Below are 9,639 nucleotides of genomic sequence, written 5' to 3'. Positions count from 1 at the left end.
GGTCACTTTACCATTTGGGCCAGTGTTATTTGGAATATAAGTACAGCATGTACTCGTTTCAGGTAACATTTTACACCCCTCTTTTCAGCTAGGACAATATCTAAGGCCATGCGGTTTTGGAAGGTCATATGTGAAGCGGCTTCTAGTTGTTCAGCTAAACCTTGGAGTGCATCTCTAGTGTAATTGACAAACCTTTGTTGATGTAATTTATCCAGTCTACATTCTTGTTTACGGTGATGATATTAGAGACTCGAATCCCGCTGCGACCCCTATGGCATCTATGTATACGTGAGGGTCAAAGCTTCCTGCTGGGGCATTTCTACGCCTCCTGTTAGGCCTGGGTTGTGTGATTTGCATCTGGTTCTATCTGTAGAGTGGCCTCTGAGAAAATATGCAGAGGCATTATGGCCTTGGCCAGTGCACATTCTCCTATCCACTGTTCTGTCAATATGCTTCTGATTTTCATGTCTCTGCAGATCCAATACACATCTCCCAAAGACTGGACTTGATTTTGCACTAGATCTGCAGAGGCCTCACTATAAGATTCACAGTAACCCTTAGCGAAATTCCCAAGAGATTTCCCCGATCCCTGATACCGTCCATAGCATGTGTAATTGCCAGGATATATGGTGATACATTCTCATAGCTTGGGGGTCTTGGTGACTATGAGATATTCCTTCTTCCAATGTTCATACAGGGAGTGGTTAGTGGTTGTATTGGTAAACAGGCTAAGGAAACATGTCTCATGTTCTGGGGGTATGTTTAGGGGTACTGTTCCCAAATGAGGCCTAGCATCCCCCCACCCAACATACATAACAATTGGTTTTGTTATGTTTCCCTGCACTGTACCTCATCCACTCTAGCCACAGGATAACAGACATCTGAGAACTCGGTTTCTGCAGCCATAGTATCCTCAAAGGTAGGATCTGCTATGGCCATCATGTCCTTTAACGTCTGTATATGGGGCCTCAGGGGGTTGGAACTGGATGTAGATTGGGGAACTCCCCACTCTGGGTTATTGAACGTATCTTTCAGTTGGAAATGTTTTCTAAGACCGGAATACCCACTTCCCCCCCATAGGCCCAGAACATAGGTCCCGCTGTCTCCTGGGTTAGGATTCTCAATGGTCAGCCTAAACTCCTTGGTGAAATACTGATCTCTGTGCTTGATTGTCATTCTATCTAAGAGTGACCTCCCATTATTATCCTTTTTATTTTGTGCGCTTTCAGGTTTGTACCCCCAGTTTGTACCCCCAGTGTTCCAGCCCACTGCTCCCCAGGAATCACAGTTGTTACCCCAATAGGTGTCACTGACGAATACATACACAGTCATGAGTCCTATCGTTCCATCCCAGGACCAGATCTGGTACCTGGAAGTATCTGTTCATAAGAGGATATAAAAGTGGCAACATGTGTATTGGATGAGTAATACCAGAATTGGGTCATACCATCTTTTTGTTTGATGGCTACCTCTTGTGCCTGAGCAATAATCACAATGAAAAGGAGATATAGAATCAATTGGTCCCCTCAGCCTCTTCCTCGGGTACAGGGACTTTATTGCAGTGGGAGGCGTGTATCCACGAGCTTCTTCCAGCCACTTTGACTGATGTGGTGGTTGGTATGAAACCTGGAAAGGACCATCATATCTGGGTTCAAGGGTGTGCTTTCTCACAAACTTCTTCACCAGTACAGAGTCGTCAGGGACTAACTTGTGTGACCCTGTATCTAGCTCATGATCTGGAATGGAGGAAAACACTTACGAAGAGATACGGGTTAATTCTCGAGATAAAGCAGTCACATAATCAGTCAATACATCAGATTGGAGCTGTAATTGCTGTGGAAAGTAACAACCCAGTCTGGGGGCTGAACCAAACAATATCTCATAGGGTGATAAGCCATGGTTTCCCCTTGGAGTGTATCTAACACTGAATAAGGCTATGGGCATGCTATCTGGCCAACTCCCGATTCCTGAGACATTTTTAGCATTCTAGATTTTATTGTACCGTTTAATCTTTCCACCTTCCCACTGCTCTGAGGATGGTATGGGGTGTGGAAGGCTAGTGTGACCCCTAAGGCTGCCCATATTTTTTTGGTCACTGAGGCCATGAAAGCCGGGCCACCATATCTACACACTATTTCCCTTATAAGTCTTTTAACCGTGGTTTTTGCCATCATGTTGGTAACAGGATAGCCATCTGGCCATGCAGAGAACATGTCAATGACAATCAATGCATATTCATATCGGCCACTCTTCGGGATCTGAAAGTGGTCGATCTGTATACTTTGAAAGGGGTACTGGGCCTTTGCTAAATGCCTCAAAGGTACCTTTTCCGTTCTTCCTGGGTAACATTTAGCACAGATGGTGCATGACTTGCAAAAGTTGTTGGTAAGTGGAGTAATCCCCGGAGCTAAGTAGTATTTGTTGATCAGGGCGTTCATCAAAGTTTTTGACAGATGAGAGGCACTGTGGGCCCACTGTACCACTGCAGGAAACATTGATCGTGGCAGACACGGCCTCTTGTTTAACTCCATGATCCCTTCAGTTTCTGTAGCTCCTTTCTTTAGCCACACTTCTTTTTATTCTTTGTCAACTGCTTCTTGTTGCTCCTTGAGATAGGTCCTGCTCACAAGAGTGTTTTGTAGAATCATGGTGGTCTGTACAGTTTCTTCAGGGGTATCCACTGTGTCATCCAGGATGGGTGCATTTAGTCTGCTGGCCACTTCCTGTTTGCAGCTTGTTTCGCAGCGATATCTGCCAGGTGATTGCCTCATGCTTCTCGAGAATTCAGCTTGCCATGCACCTTTATCTTAAGTATAGCCACTTGTGCTGGTAGGAGTAGGGCATCCATTAAGTCCTTGATAGCTGCACTGTGTTTTACAGGTGTACCCGCTGCTGTTAGGAACCCTCTGGTTTTCCAAATGACCCCAAAATCGCAGGCAACGCCAAGGGCATATCTTGAGTCTGTATGGATATTAGGTATTTTTCCTTCTGCCAACTTACATGCCATTGTTAGGGCCTGGAGTTCTGCTTCCTGGGCAGACATGGAGGAAGGTAATGCTGAAGCCTGAAGAACTGTATCTTCAGTGGTGACTGCATATCCTGTGTGGTACCGTCCAGTGCTGTCTGCATAACTGGAACCATCCACAAAGATTGTCAAGTCAGGATTCTCAAGAGCCGTTTCACTAACTGTCGGTAGGTGTGAAGTCTCCATCTTCATCACTTCAAAGCAGTCATGAGCGGAGAGGTGGGGATCATTCTCCAAAGAGGTTCCCCCCTCGAAAAGTGGAAGTAGAGTGGATGGGTTGAGGGTATCACATCGGAGGAGAGTGATGTTATCGGGGAGAAGCAAGGCACACTGGAGTCTGAGGTGTCTTGCTGAAGACAAGTGTTTGGGCTGTACTTGGTTTAGTATGGCAGTTATGTCATGAGGGGCAAGGAGGTTTAAAGAATGGCCCAACACCAGTTCAGCGGTTTTGTCCAAAAGGGCTTGGGCTGCAAAGATGACTCTAAGACAGGAGGGTCCCCCACCTTGGCCACTGGGTCCAGTTGGCAAGAGTAATGCTGCATACACACGATCGGAATTCCGGCCATAAAAAGACAGATGAGAGCTTTTCATCGGAAAATGCGACCGTGTGTATGCTCCATCGGAATTTAGCTGTCCGAATTTCCTCCAGCCAAAAATTGATAGCATGTTCTCAATTTTCCAGACGGAAAAACTTTCGGAAATTCTGATCGTGTGTATGCAATTCCGACACGCCAAAAACCACGCATGCTCAGATTCAACTACGAGACAGAAGCTATTGGCTACTGGCTATTGAACTTCCTTTTCTAGTCCCGTTGTATGTGTTGTACGTCACCGCGCTCTAAACAATCACAATTTGGTGTGACCGTGTGTAGGAAAGACAGCTTGAGTGGAATTCCGTTGGAATTCCATCTGGAAAACCATCAGAGCTTCTTCCGATGAGAATTCCAATTGTGTGTACACGGCATAATAACCAATGGGTCTGAGCCTGTTGCCATGGGCCTGAGCCAAAACTCCTGTGGCATGTCCTTGTCTCTCTGAGACAAACAGTTTGAAAGTCTTTTCATAGTTTGGGAGGCCCAAAGCAGGGGACATGGAGAGGATCAGAACTTCAAAATTGTTTACAGCTTCTAAGGAAAGCTGAAAAGGATCAGATTTCAGGGCATCATAGAGCAGTTGCAACAAAAGGGAGGCTCCCGGGATCCAAGAGCGGCAGTAGGAGATTAATCCTAGGAAAGTATGTAGGGGCTTTTGACCGAGAATTCTCTGGACAGTAGATGGGTGTACCTGGGTCCCACTGGTTTCTGCCAGTTCTGTGCTGATGGCACTGCTGGATATGTTTTGATGTCCAAGTGAAATAATCATAGTGTGTCTTTTATCTGCTACATTAAGTTTCCTTGGCCAACCATTGTGTGTATAGTCCCTTTGTGCTTCTTCAAAAGAGCTTGAACCACACCAGAGGCGTACTAAGTAGGGGGCGGGGGGTGCGGGCCACCCCGGGTACTACACACTGGCGGGGTGTCAGGCCGGCACCCCCCTCCGCGATTATAGCGGTGGCAGTGCTGCAGGATTAGGCGGCAGCACAGTGACAGGCGCAGGGAGAGGAGAGGCGAGCTTAGCTATCATTGTGATGCAAGGGGGAGGGGGTGCAGGGTGACACAGGTGCACCTTCCATCCCCTCCTCTCGTGGCCGCCGGCTGTCTGTCTGTGCGATCACGGATGCCACACAGGCAGGCACAGCCGAGCAGCCGCCTCCCCCTTCTCTCTGTTTATGTGTAAACAGGGGGAGGGGATCTGCTGAGCATGTGCCGCCGTGCTGATCTGAGGTACTGAATGGGGGGGTCTGCACTGAACGGGGGCTACACTGAAGTGTGGGGCTACACTGAAGAGGGGGGCTACACTGAAGAGGGGGGCTACACTGAATAGGGGGCTGCACTGAAGAGGGGGCTGCACTGAAGGGGGGCTAGACTGAAGAGGGGGGCTGCATTGAATAGGGGGCTGCACTGAAGAGGGGTTGCACTGAAGGGGGGGCTAGACTGAAGAGGGGGGCTGCACTGAAGGGTGTCTGCACTGAACGGGGGCTACACTGAAGAGGGGGGCTACACTGAAGAGGGGGGCTGCACTGAATGGGGGCTACACTGAATGGGGGCTACACTGAAGAGGGGGGCTGAACTGAATGGGGGGCTACACTGAAGAGGGGGGCTAAACTGAAGGGAGTCTGCACTAAACGGGGAGCTACACTAAAGAGGGAGTCTGCACTGAATGGGGGCTACACTGAAGAGGGAGTCTGCACTGAATGGGGGCTACACTGAAGAGGGAGTCTGCACTGAATGGGGGCTACACTGAATGGGGGGTCTGCACTGAAGGGGGGGTCTGTGTAACATGCAGGGGGTCCAGAGCTGCACGGTGTTGTGTAATGTAAAGGGGTCCAGAGGATCAGGGTGTTTTGTAATGTAAAGGGGCCCAGAGGCGAAAGGGCTGTGTAATGTAAAGGGGCCCAGAGGTGCAGGGGGCTGTGTAATTTAAAGGGGTCCAGAGGTGCAGGGTGTTGTGTAATGTAAAGGGGTCCAGAGGATCAGGGTGTTGTGTAATGTAAAGGGGTCTAGAGGTGCAGGGGGCTGTGTAATGTAAAGGGGCCAAGAGGCGCAGGGGGCTGTGTAATGTAAAGGGGCCCAGAAGCAGGGGGCTGTGTAATGTAAAGGGGCCCAGAGATGCAGGGTGTTGTGTAATGTAAAGGGGTCCAGAGGTACAGGGTCTTGTGTAATGTAAAGAGGTCCAGAGGTGCAGGATGATGTGTAATGTAAATGGGTCCAGAGCTGCAGGGTGTTGTGTAATGTAAAGGGGTCCAGAGGTGCAGGGTGCTGTGTAATGTAAAGGGCTCCAGAGGTTCAGGGTGCTATGTAATGTAAAGGGGTCCAGGAGGGCAGGGTGCTATGTAATGTAAAGGGGCCCCGAGGTGCAGGGTGCTGTGTAATGTAAAGGGGTCCAGAGGTGCAGGGTGCTGTGTAATGTAAAGGGGTCCAGAGGTGCAGTTGTGGAGAGGGGGTAAGCAGTAGTGACAAAGAGAAATTGAAGGATGCAGGGGGCACAGTGGGGTATTTTTGTACATTTTAATGGGGGGGGGGGTGCCAGATATAGGATCCGCCCCGGGTGCCAAATGCTCTAGGTACGCCCCTGAACCACACATCTTAAAACCAGAGTTTTCATTGAAATCTTTGCCTGGGAGAGACCTTGCTGATGCAGTATAACTACCTTGTGTCTGGTTGCTGTGCTCAGTTCTGCAGTAGAGTTTGACCTGTGACATGAAACGGTCTTCCACAACCTCACCTTAGTAGCACACCCAGTTTTAAGCCTCCTACACAGTGGTTTCTGTTTCAGTTAACAACCCTGTTTCAACCTACATATAAAATTGATAATCATTAGTACCTACTTAGTATATTTGGTTAATCATACATTTGGCTCTAATCCTACAAAATCCCTGACTTTGTGCCAGTGTACAAAGTGTTCAGTGTAAGAATTGACGCTTGCCTGAAGTCAAGGGGGCAGGCACACCAAATATTGATTTGATTTAGATTTTTCTTCTATTCACTCACATTGCATTTTGTAAATTGATTTAAAAAACAAAAACACAATTTTGAAATCATTCTTACTTTACAGCATTTCTTCACACCTGCCTAAAATGTTTGCACAGTACTGTATATGTGAACCCTCACCTCAACTGTCAAACAACTCAATCAGTTTAAAATAGAAATGAAAGGCAACACATTTATGTATATATATATATATATATATATATATAAAAAGAAACAACATTATTATTACTTTTTTTTTTATAAATGATCACATACCCTGTGTTCTAAGCTGCATAAGGAGCTCAGAAAGCTTGGGGAGAAGAAACAGCAACATACTGATCTTTCCAGTGAATGGCTGTGCGGGGGGGGGGGGGGTCTGATCATTGGAGGAGAGCAGGGTTCCCAGCACTGGCCCAAAACTGGCCACGCTGTGCTATCATGCATAGTGTGGTCAGTTTTTAATGGGAAAGCAGAGTGACTGGCAGGAACACCAGGGGTTTCACAAAAAGGAAGTAATACAAAGAGAACAGGATACTTTTCCATACAAGTACATGGTACAGCAGACACATATCAGGAATAGGAATATTGGGTTAGCATTTTCAATGTGGGCATCTGATATTTATATATTTATTTCAAATATTTACATAGGACCGACAATTTATACAGCACTTTTACATACTGTACAATCACATCAGAACTTGCCTTCAAGGAGCTTACAATCTAAGGTCCCTATTTCACATACACATACTAGGGCCAATGTGAAAACTAATTACCCTACAAGCATGTCTTTGGAGTGTAGAAGGAAAACAGAATACCTGGAGGAAACCCTTGCAAGCACTGGGAGAACATGCAAACTCCATACAGATGGTATCCTGACCAGAGTATAAAATGGGGAACCACTGCTGCAAGGCAGAAGTTCCAAACCACTAAACAGTGGCAATTGCCCAAGGGTGAATTTTCCTACTCTTTGAAAACATTTTCTTTATTTTCCTGTTGTGTCTCCTTGACAGGAAATAAAAAAAATGGTCAGGGGTTCTAACCATAGCCTACTAAAACATGTGGTTTGACTGGAAGCAACAGATACCACTGCCATTTTTTATAATTAATCACAATACAGTTCGACACATTTTGGTACAACATATTTTGTCACATCCACATCTACAAGTGCCTATTTATAATTGGAGAGACCACAAAGCTGGCACTCAAAGACATCTGTTGAAAAAATATCAGTTTTTTTAAGTGTAATATTTAGTGCTGAATAAGAAGCTGTGAAGTTAAATAGCATCTAAACCTGTGACACCTAAATTTCTCTACCTTCCTAGCCCTTTAAAAACTTCTTTAGTACAAAGTAAGGTTTAAAGTGGAACTAAAGCCTGCTGCACTTGCCACTCCAGCACTGAAATGTTCCTCATCACTAGTGTTTCCATCTTTGACCAGTCTCCTTTGGCGTTTTCAACTATCATGTGCAAGGGAGTTAATTCATCCCAACGCCAAAGGCATGTTGAGGATGTACATTGAAATTTGCATGTGTGGCTCAGTTTTTGTTCTAAATATAACATATATAATAACAAAATGCTAGCAGACAGGTAGGAAGCTTTCACTGCAGAATATACATTCAGGGGGAAATGTACTAAACCTGGAGCAGACAGAATATAGAGCAGCTGTGTATAGTAACCAATCAATTGATTTTTGTGTAATTGAACTTACCATTGGGAAAGCAAGGAATTTTGTAGGACATCCTTCAGCACTTGCTAAGCAAATGGTCCGGAGATTTTAAAAAAAGCAACAGATTATAGGTGAAAGGATATCAAAGAAGCTTATTTTTTATTGCAACTTTATCAGCTTATTAGTTGAAGACTTCATTTAGTCTTGTATATTTTTCAAGCCTATACACATATACTGCGGTAATATCTGTATGTCTTTGCTCAGAACTGATTTCCTTAGAGTGGCAACAGTAGGACATGCCTGAGCATTGAGTGTTGGCACACTCACTTATGTTCACCCGAAGTCCATTGAACAATTAGGAGCTATTTGCACTGTTAGAATGAATATAGTGGTCATGCCGGTGGAATTGCAAAGTTAGAGGGGACACTATGGTAAGGGAGGTGATTTGGGAGGGATTCTCTGCAACCGGGGGGGGGGGGGGGTTGGGAATCACTGTGACTATTAATGGGGAGGGGGGTGTGCCATGAAGCAGTGAGACTGATGCCCTCATGCAGACCTCAGATCAATGCTGGTTCTCAAACTGCATATAAAATATGTTAGAATAAATATCTGCTCAAATTGCCCCAATTCTATTCACACCCCTAATCAGTGCTAGATGGGGTCTCTGGTCCCTGACTTCCCTAGCTAGGTCATGTGACATGCAGAAAACTGCAACAGAAGTTGAGGACCAGGGACTTGCCTGCATCTGGTGGCCATGTGCAGCACTGATCCAAGGTATAATTGGAGCTGGGGTAATGTAAACAGATCTTCTTGCAAAATTCCCCCACATGCTCCTCTATTCCCCCCATTCTCCTCAGCCCCCCATTCTCCTCTTTTCCCCCTCATTCTCCTCTGCCCCCCCCCCACCCTGCAAAACTAACCCCCTCTCCCTGGCTAGCTGTGCAGTATCTGGACGGGCTGAATATAGACACAATCCTCAGGAGTTGTACTGAGAAGCTGATCACATGATCAGAAAGACAGGCCGCCGCATGCAGTTGTAACATATCCTTCTGAGACACTCATTCTCCTGCTCCTTCCTCCCCCCGCTCTCTATCTAGATTCTCTGCGGCAGCAGACAGGATGGAGAGCGGGTGAAAGAAAGAGCAGAAGAACAAGCGACGGGGAAGGATATGTTACAACTGTGTGCGGTTTCCTGTCTTTACGATTGTGTGATCTGCTTCTCAGTGTCGACTCCTGAGGATCATTTATATATTCAGCCCGCCCACATACTGCACAGCTAGCCAGGGAGAGGAGGTGAACGTTGCGTGGTGGGGACCTGAGAAGCAGATGTGGGAGGGGCAGGCCACTTGCGGGACATAGAGATGGAGAAGCAGGTGTGTG

This window comes from Lithobates pipiens, unplaced genomic scaffold (genome assembly GCF_037356315.1).
Source record: "Lithobates pipiens isolate NorthernLeopardFrog02 unplaced genomic scaffold, aLitPip1_a1.2 Scaffold_16, whole genome shotgun sequence".
NCBI lineage: Eukaryota > Metazoa > Chordata > Amphibia > Anura > Ranidae > Lithobates > Lithobates pipiens.
Note: the sequence above shows the minus strand (reverse complement) of the source record.